This window comes from Macaca fascicularis, chromosome 7, assembly GCF_037993035.2.
Source record: "Macaca fascicularis isolate 582-1 chromosome 7, T2T-MFA8v1.1".
NCBI classification, from domain to species: domain Eukaryota; kingdom Metazoa; phylum Chordata; class Mammalia; order Primates; family Cercopithecidae; genus Macaca; species Macaca fascicularis.
Window position 1 is genome coordinate 99,868,819 of NC_088381.1, and position 14,895 is coordinate 99,883,713.

Consider the following 14,895-nt stretch of genomic DNA (forward strand, 5'->3'; position numbering starts at 1 on the left):
CAGGTTTCAGAACCTGAGATAAAATTCAGGTTTCTTGATTCCCCAGTTCAGTGGTCTTTCCATTACAGACTACTGTGTATGTAATAATTCCTTTGCACTGTAATCAGACAGTTTTACCTTTTCTTTAAGCTGGTAATTGACTGTGCTCTACTAAGGAGAATGTAGTAGATAGAGGAGGAGCTCTACTAAAGAAATGCCCCAACTTGGAAAAGCAACCATTAGTTACTGATGTGGTGGAATTCAAAAGTAACTCAAGTGTCAACAAATCCAAATGGGACACATTTTATTATAAACCTTGTGGTCCAAAAAGGAAAGACTAAAGCAGGTGGAAAGATCAGCTCAGCTTTATCAGCACCGGAGAAAACTACCTATTGTCTATATCTGAAAACTTTTCAACACAGTTACAGTGAGACCACCTACAATATAGGCAATGCCACTAATTGGCACATTTACATAATTAAAAACAGAAGGATAATAAAATGTGTGTTCTTTGCTTAGTATGTTTTGCTTTGAAAGAATTTTTTAAAAGGTCATTAAAGTCAATACAATCCAGTGGCGGCAAGAAGATGTTTGCATAGACCATTTCATGCCAGGCAATATTATAGATATTGTGCTGCAAACAGAACCAGACAATACCTAATGTGGCCTGTAAGAGGCCCAAGAGATAATTAAGAGAGAAGGAAAAGAAGACAGATAATTAAAAAGTAAAAGGAAAGGATGAAGGAAAAAACACCTAAAGTAGGAGTAAGAGGGGGTTAAAAAAAGAGAAGAAAAGAGAAAGGTAAAAGAGAAAATAGAGACATACATGGTAGGCAGCCAGTTGCTTCAAGACAATTTACCTCATCCTGCCTTACACAGTGTCTCTTTGTCTTTCTCAACTTTCAACCCCACTGTAATTCAAATTTTTATTGTACAAGGAATACCATGTTCATTGTAGAAAATTAGAAAACACAGACAGGGAAAAAAATAAACATTACCTATAATCTCACCATCTAGTTAAAATCTCTATTAACATGTTGGTCAATAATACTGTCATCTTGTTTTCAGACATTTTCTTTTTATAAGAATCATACACCTTTTAAGGCCGGGCGCGGTGGCTCATGCCTGTAATCCCAGCACTTTGGGAGGCCGAGGCAGGCAGATTACGAGGTCAAGAGATGAAGACCATCCTAGCTAACACGGTGAAAACCCATCTCTACTAAAAATATAAAATTAGCCAGGCATGTTGGTGGGCGCCTGTAGTTCCAGCTACTTGGGAGGCTAAGGCAGGAGAATGGCGTGAACCCAGGAGGCAGAGCTTGCAGTGAGCTGAGATCGAGATTTTGCTATTGCACTCCAGCCTGGGTGACAGAGCGAGACTCCATCTCAAACAACAAAAACAACAACAACAACAACAACAACAAAAACATACAGCTTTTATTGCTTTGTACTATTTTTTTTCCACATAAAGTATTATGGCTATTTTTCTACCTCAATAAATACATGCTTCTAAAATATCATTTTAAATAATTGCTTCCTTTTAAATTTAATTCTATAAGAATTTAATTTATAGGATACATATAGCTGTTTACGTAGCTTTTGCTACATCAGTTTTACATTATTGTCATGTTTGTAAAATATCAGACTAACTAATATTTTGTGGCACAGCATAAAAAACAGCTATTTAATGTCTATTCCTATAAGAATTAGAACCAGAAACAAATGATGTATGTGATATAGGCCTGTCCTGAGCTGTGCTGAAGAGGAGTAAGAAGCCTAGTTGGAGAAAGAAGGTGACTATTCCTATTCCTCACTGTATAACAGATGTATATGAAAGAAGCTATGTGTTCATCAAAAGAATCACATTGTAATTTGAGACATACAGAAGTACAGATGCACCTCAACTTATGATGGGGTTACTTCCCAATAAACACATCATAAATTGTAATACTGTAAAGTCAAAAATGCATTTAATACACCTAACCTACCAAACATCATAGCTTAGCCTAGCCTAACTTAAACATCGTCAGAACACTTACATTAGCCTACAGTCAGGCAAAATCATCGAACACAAAGCCTATTTTATAATAAAATTTGTTGAATATTTCATGTAATGTATTGAATACTGTTCTGAAAGTGAAAAAAAAATGGTTGTATGAGTGCTTAAAGTACAGTTCATACCAAATGCCGTCACTATTGCTTTCGTACCATCATAAAGACAAAAAATCTTAAGTTGGACCATCATAAGTCAGGGACCTTCTGTATTTAGAAGTATGTACATATTCATTGAACTAGAAAAATAGTTGTATTTTTGCCTTTTTGAAGAAAATGCAAAGTGTGAATTGGCAAAATATGTATTTACCATCTACTGTAGTTTAAAATAATAGGGAAAACTGATAGAGACTTAATTGCGAAGTGATTAGCCACCTTACTGTTGGCTTCAGAAACTATACTGCACCAGTTCTTTAGAATGCTTCCAGATGTTTCAAACCCATAGTTATTTGTTGTTAGTAACACACATTTACCTACTAGAGAGATGTTATGTGGAGATATGTCTATTGTACTTGAAGAAGGACATTTAACTCAACGTTCACAGGTGAATTCAGTGATTTCTTTAAATGATTTGTATTTTCCAAAGTGATTATCTCAGCTGGCACTTCAAAATATAAAGCCTTCTGTTACCACAAATCCACAGAAATCCATAAAACCTAGAGTGTTTCATTTTATATTATCAAACATTTTATATTATCAAACATTCTACTAAACATCTTCTAGTTATTATATAGAGCCAAATATTCATTTTGTTATTCCTACGTAGAGAGACTCACAATCTAAATTTGGTCTAAAGAGAGTGGGAAATTCACAAAAATTATGTTCATGAGGTTAAACAGTCAAGCAATGCAAGTTCCTGTTTCCCATTGTAATGATTTACAAATGACAGTGGTAACAATCTCAAAGAGAGAATTCAAATCCTTCAGTTAGCAACCCTTGCAATTATTTTTTTAGCTTTATGGGGTTAACTTTATTGGGGTTGATTAAATTCAAGCTGTGATCTTTCATAAAAACTCAATAGAGGGTCCAGATGGCCCAACAATACCTCCTTTTGTGAGACGAAATAACTTGAAGATTTTTGTCTAATTAAAGTATTTGTGCTGGTGGGATCTGAATGAATTGTTTTTCCTTTAAAAGGAGTCTGCATTACAAATAATCTTTACAAAATACTAATTATTTAAAAATAGTGTGCTGCTTTCACTATTTCAGTTATGTCCTAGGACTAGAGTTGCATGAGAATGACATTTTGAAGCTAGACTCTGATACCATCTTTGGGATTTCAGTCTGAAAATACAGTTCTGGAATATCAACAGAACAAGGCTCTGTGGAACAAAATGCCAAGAAGGTCAATGCACTACTTTCCTCCTGTTCCAGTCCCATGCTCACAATTACCTTAACTCTTGTCAAAATATTTTCTACAGTAATAGCCAAGACATAATTAGCACCTTTTCTTCATGTTGAAAATATCATTGGTAGCCATAAAACAAATTTGGGGAAAGCCCTTAAGCACCTTAACACAGCAAATGGCTATTGGGGATTGATACACCATTATTAGACTACCTGAAGGATTAACATCCCATCTTATCCTGCCTTTTTTTCCTCCCCCCAAGTAGGCCTAATTGTATGAGATAGAAAAAGAGAAGTCTAGGCAGGAGATGGGGATAAGGTAAAGAGTGGAAATACAGTTGGAAATTAAGCAAATATCTTAAAAGTGTTTTGGCTATTTAGTTATTTACATCATTATTCTCCATCCTCTTTGTGTATTTTGTCTGTAATCAAGGTGATATTCTGAGATAGGTTGTTCTCCAAAAGCCTGTCTTGTATGAGACAGGCTAAAGTATTGGTCGATTCTGTCATGAGTGGTAAGGCCCTTTATTTGGCTTTTCATATGTTCTTGATTGAGACTACAGAAGCCAAAGTTGTTATGATCAAAGATTTCCAGCAGGGGGTGTAGCCGCCTCTATAGGGTAAGTTCTTTTGAAGCCACATCATATGAAACATTTGAATACTGCAGTATTACCACTAATGGTAGAAGCTGGGATTATGATAACTTTTTTTATGACTGTCATGTCTTTTGATCTCAAAAAGACCATGCATATTAATACTTTATCAGGATATGATGAAGAACTAGAGATTTATGAAGAAAATTTAAATTAAAAACCTAAAATGCCTGACAAAATCTTATTCTAATTTTTTCAAAGTAAATGAGGAACAAAGAGTCCAGTTATTTTAATCATCCGGTACAGCAGAACAGTGGCTTAACTTTTTTATTCTAGATAAGAAGAGTAGTTGATTTGAGAGGGCTCGTTAATATTTATTCCATTTCTCTCCCATATTTCTGTGTGCACACGTACATGTGTGTAAATAAGTTACCTATTTTCTTAAAAATTCTCCTTTTGAGTAGGGAGGGTGGGTGTTTTAAAACTTTTTCTCTGAAGTCTTGGCTCCTGATCAATTTTTAAAGATGCCATCTTATATATTTTTCCTCCTGCTCCTTAATGCCTTTCATTTATAGATATATAAGCATTATTAGCTACAGAATTCTGGCCCCCAATTCCCATTTCAGATTTTTATTGATATAGAAAACTCTATTTTTTGAGAAGAGCAAATTACATACAATAACTTATTTGTACTGGTAAGCACCTTTAGACTATTAGTATTGATAAGAAACAAAGTCCTACATTTCCAGGCTCCCTAAATCAAGATAAAGAACTGAAAATAATGTCGACTATGAAAATCATTGTTTGGAAATCGTGATTTTTTTTTTTAATATCTTCTGGTGTCTTCATTATAAGAAAATAAACGAGATTTCAAGTCTTCCCCGCCTCCAGTATCATGACCTATAACTGAACATTACACCTTTTTAATGTTTTCTTTAGAAGCCCTGATTTATTTGGCTTTTATGTTGATACATGTCCATGGTTATTAAAATTTCTGATTATTTAGGACATAATTTTTAAAGTATCTTTAGGGTATACACTGTATAGTACTTAACATCTTATTCAGGTTATGACTTTGAACTACATCATTATAACACTAAAAAAGCAACCTTGGCAAACATCAGTACCTTACATAACATAAAAAATAAAGAATAGCTTGAATTTAAAATACTTTCTATATGTTTACTTCAGGTATTCTTAAGGGCTTTTAGTACAAAGATAAAAAATGCGTTGGAGTGCATTAACTTTCCAACTTATATAAATGGTGTAGATACCTATGGCATTAATACCACATTTTGATGGTTGGATCACCCACCAAATTCCCTTCTCTCCTTTTTTACTTTTTTCTGTTTACTTTCATTGCAAGTTTCTTTCCGTACCCTTCTTTCCCACCTACAATTTGTAACTGAAAGAAAGAAGTAGCTACAGACCTTACCTAACCTACTCTTAACCTACTTGGTAGGGAGGATTCAGATGCTCGAATAAGGGATTTTAGTCATGCCTTTTAGAAATTAGGGAGCAAGAGATATATAGAAAAATTAGAAATGTCTCTTCTACCTTTATTAAGTTTACCTTTGAGAAATATGAACAGGGGCAGAAGGACGGAAAAACGAACAGAACTTCTGCTGGAATATTGTGACAGATTTACTGACAAATATTTTCTAACAGATTTTTACCAACAGGCAGTTTTTGTTTTCTTTACTGACAGACCGTAAATGTACTTCTGGTTGGCAGCAGCTGCATCATTATAACACTAAAAAGCAACCTTGGCTAACTTCATTACCTTATGTAACGTAAAAAATAAAGAATAACTTGAATTTAAAATACTTTTTATATGTTTACTAACAATAAACTATTTTCAATGCAGGAAATAAATCTTTCCCCAAAGAGGAATCCCCCCTCAATTACTTTCTTTTAGACTTAACAAATTGGAGTAGATGTGGTTTTGCTCATTCTTTTATCTGCTGGCAACTATTTTAAGTCTCCTGTGTAAGGCAGATTCCGATGACCTCGGGAAAGTCACAGGACCTCAGTTTCTTCAATGGTAAAAGCAAAGGCAGTGGTTTCGACCGTCCTTTCTCACTGCACCATTCAGCGCCAGTGCCCTCATGAGAAACACACCCAAAGCCCAGTGTGCTCTATCTCGAGACTTGTGAAATTTCTAGAGTCTCAAAGTATGTTTAAGGCGGTATAATAAAAGCCAGGTGGCCGACAGTTCCTAAAGTTAGGCTGGTAGTGGCGTGAACAGGGTCTTTTGGGCCACCCTGAGACCCGCCCCAAGTCTTGGCTTCTCGCTCCACTTCCACAGAACGTACTGAATCAGGGGCCTGCATCCCCGTGTGGTGCCGGCGGAGAAATGGACTCCTTTTCTCGCTCCCGTGGAGTTTCGTCTTCTGGGTGAGTGTGGCACCGGGTCCTGGGCGGGTGATGTCTGTAGTTGGCAAGCGATCCTCAGCCAGAAAACTGGCCGCGCACACAGGCGCAGACACGCGAGCATGTTCCTGCGAACCAGCTTGGGCGCATGTTTTCCTCCCTTGCATTCTCTAATGCTCAGAGACCGTAAGGGGATTTATCGAGAAGCATTCGGTGCCCATGCCCGGTTTGAAACCGCGAGCACAATATCTGGTTCCTTTGCAGTACGGTGGTTTGCTCCTGAGTTACGACCAGAAACCGGAACAGAAGGAAAGGGAGAAAGCAGGGGAGGTTCGGGGACGACGGCGCTCCGGGCAGCAAGGCAGCAGCTTCCAAAGCGTGGAGGATGGGACTGAGGAGGAACGGAATACGGAGAAAGAGGGAAGCTGAGGAAAAATACTCACGCCAATGGGTAAAAGGGAAAAGGTGAGAAGGAATGGAGTAGGAGAGGGAACCAATGGTGGGAGAGGCGGAGGAAGAAGGGGGAGGGGCAGAAGCCAATGGGGGAGCGGAGAGGAGGGGGAAGCAGAGGGGAGGAGGGAGCGGGGACGCGAGCGAGGACGCGGTCCTGCGCGCTCGCCCCCTCCCTCCGACTGGATCGCTCGCGCCTTCCCAGGCTCCCGGGAGACGAGGGCAGGGGCGGGGCCGTGCCGGGCGCGCGGCGCGGGAGGTGTCGCGAGGTGAGGGGGCGGGGGCGGGGGATTGTGGGGCCGGCAGCGCGGGTGCGCGCGCGCGCGCGCGTCCCGAGCAGGCTGCGCCGCCGCTCCGCCCCCGGTCGGGTGTGTGGCTGCGCGCGCCGGGAGAGATGCTGAGGTAAAGTTCGGGGAGAGAGGGAGAGAAATCCGTCAGCGCGAGGGAGCCCGAGTGGCCGCCATTACTGAGCCCGGCGCGGCGGCGGGCGCTGGGGAAGGGGGGAGGGACGGGGCCAAGGCTGGTGGCGGGAGGGAGGGAAGGAGGGTGGGTGAGCTGGCTGCGGGAGCCGTGGGGCTCAGGGTTTCGGGGCGTGTGTGTCGGGAAGGGCGGGGGGAGGTGGCTGAAGGGACGCGCCGCTCGGTGAACGCGCCGGGGAAGAGAGGCGAGCGGAGAGTGGAGGAGGAGGCGGCGGCGGCGGGAGCGCTCCCCAGGAATGTCGCTGCCGCCGCCACCGCCGGGGCCGCTGCCGTTGAGGTGGAGACCGAGGAGACCGACGTTGTTAGGTAGGACCTTGCGGCTCCCGCTCCTCCGAGCCTGCCTGCCCCCTCCCAGACGGGGACCCTCCTGCGGCTAGCTGCCCCGCTCGGTCGCCGCTGCCGGTTGTAACCAGTTGAAGGGGCTGGGGCCCCGCGGCCGCCGAGGGGAGCCTGGCGTTGCATTCGGTTTTCGCAGGCCGGGCGGGCAGCAGCTGCAGCGTTAGGGATACGGTCGGCGTGAAGGGCAGAGAGGCCGGGGGAGGGGGTGCTTTCTCCACAGGTGACGGGGCCAGGGTCGGCGGAGGCCTGGTGCTGGCCGGGGATCGCCGGCCCCGCCAGGCGTCCGCTCTCGCCCGTCGCCTCACTTGCTCGGGTCTCGGGTGGTCCATCGGGAGGGGAGGTGGCGGTGTCCGTTGGCCGGGTTGCTGCTGTTAACGAGTTCCACCTGGAAGGGGGTACACGGGGCGGGTGGAGATTCTCAGAAACAGTCTCGGTTGCAAACTTAAACGCCTTGTAGGGGGATCGGCCCTTTCACTTTCCCTCATCTCCCCGACTCCTCCCTGGGTTCTCTTCACCAATTTTCCATCCGCTTTGAAGCTTGGAGTAAGATCTGAGAAGTTGTACTGCGCAACCAGAGCCCAGAGTCCTATGGGCTGACTGCGACTGGGTTGAGGCTTTGATACTGAGTTTTCGCTAGAATAACCTCCAGATTCTTCTTCTCTTTCCACTAAAGAAAAGTATCGGGGTGGGGGTGGGGAGCCGCGCGGGAGCGCGCGCGCACTTATCCACACAGAAATACTCCCTCTCACCCTCCCTCTCCAGCGTTATTAGAAATGCAGGAGAGCTGAAGGCACGGGGGTAGCTGAGGTTGAAAGGTGCACGGAAGTAAGGGCAAACTGTTATTAGGACATTTAGTAAAATCCCGAGAAAGTTGTAGGGGAGACGCTTATACTTCTACCATGTGATAGAAATTCGGATTTGGCCATAGCTTAATAAATGGGAATTCAAATATTTTGAGACAGAGCAAGATAGGCATATAGATGGGTTTGTGCTCACGTTTTAAGTTTAAATTCTCATCGATCATTTACTTTTTCCTTTGTGATAGGTGGGAAACTGAATTTAAAAAAAAAAATATTCAGGTGTAAAACAGCAAAATGCTTCGCTGTATTTACTAGTACTTGCTTATGTTGCCTTCTACAGGTGGCGGGTGGTGGGGGGGGTCGAGTTTGTCAGTTCCTCTTAAGTCCAGAACCAGTATTCAGTTAGAACAGTTAGGTGTTAGGTGGTGTTTATCCGCCTGAAGGATCTGGTTCACTTCATGGGAGATTGCTCTACATTTCCATTTAAAATGGTTCTCCTAACAAAAATTTCATCTAGATGCAACATTTGGAATAATGTTTGGTTTAAAAATATGTTAATGAAACCTTTTGCTGTTAATTCCAGTTTATTTGTACTTTAATACCATAAAACGGTATTCTTATTCAGTGTTTGTAGATAACCATACTAACCGTATAGGTAACCTACTGGACAGTTTTCTGAGTAAGATTTTGCTTTCATTTTAAATTCCTTTCTCATTTTTTGCTTTCATCTATCCTTTGTATACTAATTGACCTCCATTACCTTTATCTATAGTACAAAGAGTGGTAAGTATGTGTCACCAAAAACTTGCAAAGATACTGGAGCAATTTATGACTAAACACACTGGAGTGAAAGGCTGCGCATACCTATGCTTGTAACTTTCAAGAAATAGCACTATTGATCTAATTGACTTAAAGTGGAATCAGACGGTACAGATGATTAAATAACTATTGATTTGGTTGTCTTGTGTAGGCTACGTTTTTAAACCCAGATCAACATGTCTTATTTTGCCATTCTCTGTGCATTAATTATTAAGAGTACTGGGGAGTGAAGTGGGTTACCCTTTGATGTAAGAATTGTGGCAGAATTCTGTTATCTTTATGAGTTTTGTAGTGCCCCTCCCCATTTAAACGACCTTAGCAATTTTTAAAATGTGTTCCAAAATTATTACCTTAATTATGTCACAAAATACTTAAGTGTTTTGAAAACCGTCTTCCCTTCTTACTTGTGTTTGAAAAGCGTATTAGCACATTTTTTTGGAGAGTTATTTTGACCTTGAAAGGTAAGATTATTTAAGGAATGAATATTGTATTTGCATTCCATTTTTGGATTTGAAGTAGCGATACAGCTTATAATAAGTTTTCTAACTCACTTTTTTAATTGAAGAAAAAGGTCTCATAAAGACTTTACTAAACTTTTCCATCATTAGCAGGATGTAAGATGAGTGTTGGCCTTTAGTGATCACTTCTTAAATATGAAATGGCATAATAGAGATTTTCTTGGTAGCTACAGAATAAGTTTTGTCACAACTCTAGTTTCCACAGATACTATTTTAAGAACTATTTATTTGGGTTGTATGGTCCGCAGTTTTTTCTTTGCATACCAAGAAGGTGTGCAGTAATATAATTGGCTGAAGAAGCATTGTACAATGTTCTGTTTTAGTGATGTCTATGTCTCTAAAAGATACTTGTAATATATATTTACAGTACACCAAGGGAATTTAATTTCCAAAAGAACTGTGAAGAAGCATCAATAAAGTGATTCATCATTCAGTAATTTGAGTAATCAGGCTCTTAAGTGCAGGCTTTTGTCGATCATTTTATTGAAGTAGGAAAAACCATATTAGAAATTAAGAAAAACGCTTCAATGCTAAGAATTTTAAGTACGAACTTTAATTGGTTTTCAAACTCTGTTCCTTGGATTCCTGTGGGTTTTTTCCTAGATTCCTTGAGACTTCCTATGACAACCCACCCTCCCAAACCAGGACAGCTTTTGTTTTTATGTATTAAATGTATTGTATTTAAATATAAGAATATTTAACTTAAATATAAGAAAAATATTTATTATTTAAATATAAGAAAAATAGCTAATGGGTACTAGGCTTAATACCTGGGTAACAACAAACCCCCTTGACATGAGTTTACCTTTATAACAAACTGCACGTGTCCCCCTGAACTTAAAGTTTAAGAAAAAGCCCCTAAAAAAAAAAAAAAACCATCTACATTAACTTTTTTTAAGTCTCTGATTTGTTATTCATTAGTTCAGATTACTTTTATTTAGCGCTTACTATGTGCCAACCCTGGAATTACCAAGATAAATTAGATACAGGTATAATAGCTCAAGCTGTGTAAAGGAGTAAATAGTTAAAAGTATTAAGATGTGAAGAAAAAAGAATGCCTGTTTTTCTCAGGACCTCTGGGAATCCTTCATAGAAGAAGAAACATTTTGAGTTTTAATTGCAAGTAGGAGTTTAGATGTAAGAGAGAACCAAAAAGGATAATCTTTTTTTTTTCCCCCTACTGTGTTTTGGAAGCTGTCTACAATACTTAGATTTGCAGTGAAATGAAACAGATTGTTAATGCTTGGTCATATATGTATGTTTTACTTCGTAGAATTATTACTTGGGAAAAAGAGCATAACCTCGTAATTTCATGGTTAAAATTTGACTAGTATGTCACTTGCTTAGAGTCTCAAGCTTTTCATCATGAAGAGTTAATGGTAAAAATAGATATTCATTTTTCTAGTGTTAGATTAGCCTTAGCTTGTTTTATTATCCCTGACCAATATTTTATTGAGCAGCGAGGCACTGAGTGATACAAAAAGTATAAAATATTACTCCCTTAAAAGATCTTTTAACTTTTGTGGAGAGACAGCGAGCATGACACTTTAAGAATTTGAGGTATATACAGGGAAATACATACTGATTTAAAAGTTAGTAGAAGGGAATTTAGCTAAAGGAAGTATTACTTGGATTACATACTGATTTAAAGGTTAGTAGAAAGATATTTAGCTAAAGGAAGTATTACTTGGAAGTAGCACACAATTGGGGTAGTGAAGGGGGAAAAAGACATTTAGGTAAGTTAATGACAGTGTGGACTGAAAGCACAGATAAGTAGAGGACAGATTAGCAGATGGGAAGAAAATATAAGATAAAAATGTGTAGTCCCAGCTATTCGGGAGGCTGAGGCAGTAGAATGTGGTGTGAACCCGGGAGGCGGAGCTTGCAGTGAGCAGAGATTGCGCCCCTGCACTCCAGCCCGGGCGACAGAGCGAGACTCCGTTTCAAAAAAAAAAGGTAAAAATGAAAGAGCATCAGTTTTGTATCTTATGAGCCAGAGTGAAAGATTTGGGGAAGGTATCAATGCAAGAGTGATAGAAGGGGTGATGTGGAAATAAACACGTAACATTGGCATAACTATTTGTCTAGTTACTGTATTTGGCTTGTCAAACAGCCTTGGAAAAACTCTTACCTTGGCTTCTGATATGGCATAATTTGTTTATTTTCTTTCTGTTGATCATGTTCTTTTACTGATTCAAAATTGTTTGTTTCTTTTTATACTTACCTTTTGAGAGCCACGGTAATACCTCTTTTAGAGAACTAATAAAAAATTAACATTACTATAATCTAGAGCCGCGATCCTTTTTGGTACCAGGGACTGGTTTTGTGGAAGACAGTTTTTTCATGGAATTGGGGGCGTGGTTTTGGGATGAAACTGTTCCACTTCAGGTCATCCGGCATTAATTAGTTAGATTCACAAAGGGAGCAAGCAATCTACAGTTCTTGCTCTTCTGAGAATCTACTGCTGCTGTGGAGGTGGAGCTCAGGTGGTAATGCCCGCTTTCCAGGCCACCCCTCACCTCCTGCTGTGCAGCCCAGTTCCTAATAAGCCACAGATGGGTACCAGTCTGGGGTTGGGGACCCCTGATCTAGAGAATTTAAGATCTAGATTTCTACTCTTCTGTATTAAACAAGTATCTAATTCTTCATATATTTTCTTTAGAAAATAAGAGTATTACACCAAATGGTCTCATAGGTAATTTTCTAAAGTTTATGATGCTGAAATTTGTGTTAATAATCCTAAACTTGCCTTGTTTCATTACCGAAGTTTCATCTGTCTTTGGAAATAACACCTGAAAGTCAAATGAACCACCATCTATTGCTGAAACTGATTAGTTTTTCATTAAGAAACACTGGCTTAATGTGTTGTCTTTTATTTCTTATGTCTAGTAGCCAGTTCCCAAGCTCTCTTTCTCTTGCATTGCTCATTTATTTATTTATTTATTTGAGATGGGGTCTTGCTCTGTCACCCAGGCTGGAGTGCAGTGGCGCTCAGCTCACTGTAACCCCCGCCTCCTGGGTTCAAGCTATTCTCCTGCCTCAGCCTCCTGAGTAGTTAAGATTACAGGCACATGCCATCACACCTGGCTAATTTTTGTATTTTTAGTAGAGATGGAGTTTCACCATCTTGGTCGGCCTGGTGTTGACCTCCTGACCTCAAGTGATCTGTCCACCTTGGCCTCCCAAAGTGTTGAGATTACAGGCGTGAGCCACCACGCCAGCTGGATTGCTCTTCTAAATTCTATGATAGTTCGAGAGCTTTTAGCCTGTAGTATTTTTCTGTCTCTTGGGCTGTGTGCCCAGTGTTGTATTCCTCTTCTAGACTAATCTGTAGTGCTTCTCTATTGCTTATGACAAGGTCTAACTCTTGTTTTCCCTTGAGACCTAGGGTCATAACTTATGTGTTCAAAACAGTATTTCTTTCCAACATGGGTACCGTGCTCAGCCATTCTACCCTAATTGTACACCTGGAGAGACGACTTTACAATCCAAATCTCGTCTGTTTTTTAAGGCTTACTCAAATCCTTTCTCATCATTGAAACCATTCATCTGTTTCAGGGATCTGCAAACTATGGCTTCTGGGCCAAATCTTACCTGCTCTCTATTTTTGTAAAATGGCTTTCTGCATTTTGAAATGATTGGGGGGCAAATTAAAAGAATAATATTTTGTGATATGTGAAAATTACATGAAATTCAGATTTTCCTAAGTAAAGTTTACTATAACATAACCATGGTCATTCATTTAAGTATAGTCTATGACTCTTTTGCAGTATGACAGCAGAGTTGAGTAGTGTGACAGACACTGTGCAACATGCAAAGCCTAAAACATTTAGTGCCTGGCCCTTTACAGAAAAAGTTTTCCAAACCGTGAGTTGTTTCAACTTGCACTTTCATTTCTTTGAATTCCTGTTGCATTTATTAGTACCATGGTATAACACATTGCCTTTATCTCCTCAGCTATGGTACTATTTATTATTAAGCGTTTTAATAATATAGTGTGGAAAGTGCTTTTCAGTTTTTTGGGGTTTTTTTCTTAATGCATACTTACTTTAAAGCTCATACCTCTTGTTGATATTCTTTTTCAATCAGGTGCTGTCATTTTAAAAATTGTTAAGCCTTACCTAAAGTTGTTTGTATAATGAAAATGACGGTTTCTCTACTATATGGCATTGTAATATTGCATGTCAAATTATGCCCTTCTCCCCACTTCTCAGTTCTCCAAGGTGGAGAGAAAAGGACCCAGACACTGGAAGGAAGGTGAACTACCAAGCCATAGTTACTGGCTTGGTAGACTTTCCTATATGTACCTTCATACATTGGAAATCCCTGACAAAGTTAAACCGATAGTAGCTAAGCACAGTAAATAAATACTACGGTTGTTTACCTAGGTTGATGAACATGGGATGACCTTTGGTCCTTCTGTTTTCCATACTGAAATGAAAGAATTTAGAATGACTTGCACACCAAGGCCTCAGGGAAATAACATGTTATCAGAGTAGGGTGTAGATTAAATAATAGGGTGGAAGTTAATGTGTTTGGGAATAGTTTTGGTCATTGGTTTTTTGCATATTTTCAGCAGTGAAGTTTTTTTTCCCAACAAATTGAAATATCAGAAGATAAAAATAGGTAAAAGCAGAATTACCTTTGCTGTGTGGGTTTGCCAAACTCCCAGAGTACTTTCCAGTTGGACCCTCGAAGTACTACAAACCTTTAGGCTTACTGTTTATATACCCATAATGTGTGTTAATGATCACATTATAGTCTTAGGGGAAAAAACTGGACTTTTTATGTTAGTATATTTTGCTGTACTAGATGTAATGGGCCCAAAGCAGTATGTAATTGTTGTTAAGTGTTCAGGATTATTTAGTGGTTTGGAAGCTGAGTATTCTTAGTCTGGAGATTAAGTCATTTATTCATCAAATATTTACTGAACACTCGCTGTGTGTCAGGCACTGTTGCTGGAGATATGATTCCAAAACAAAAATCCCAATGCTTCTAGGTTATTTAGTCACCACATAATTTGTTCAAAGTTTTGACAGGTTGGTTCTCTCTTCATTTGCCTGATAATATGTTTCAAGACTAATTCATAGGAATAATGACTTTTTAGGGCGCATTTCAGCATAAAAATTGTGTGCTTTGTGGTATA

The 14,895-nt window shown here is 39.8% G+C and overlaps 1 protein-coding gene across 7 annotated transcripts in view; it reads left to right on the forward strand.

Moving 5' to 3' along the window:
• Positions 1 to 6,057: 6,057 nt before the first annotated feature.
• ARHGAP5 (Rho GTPase activating protein 5) overlaps positions 6,058 to 14,895 on the forward strand; it is a 74,549-nt gene continuing 65,711 nt past the window's right edge. For 3 of the 7 annotated variants that reach the window (XR_012415701.1, XM_065548712.1, XM_065548713.1), the window contains exon 1: positions 7,448 to 7,579. The gene's annotated coding sequence lies outside the window, so the exon portion shown is untranslated. Of the gene's footprint in view, positions 6,369 to 6,608; positions 6,810 to 6,910; positions 7,064 to 7,128; positions 7,197 to 7,447; positions 7,580 to 14,895 lie in introns of those variants that run through there. The other 4 variants (XM_005561042.5, XM_073997216.1, XM_015453689.4 and 1 more) reach the window with 3 other exon arrangements.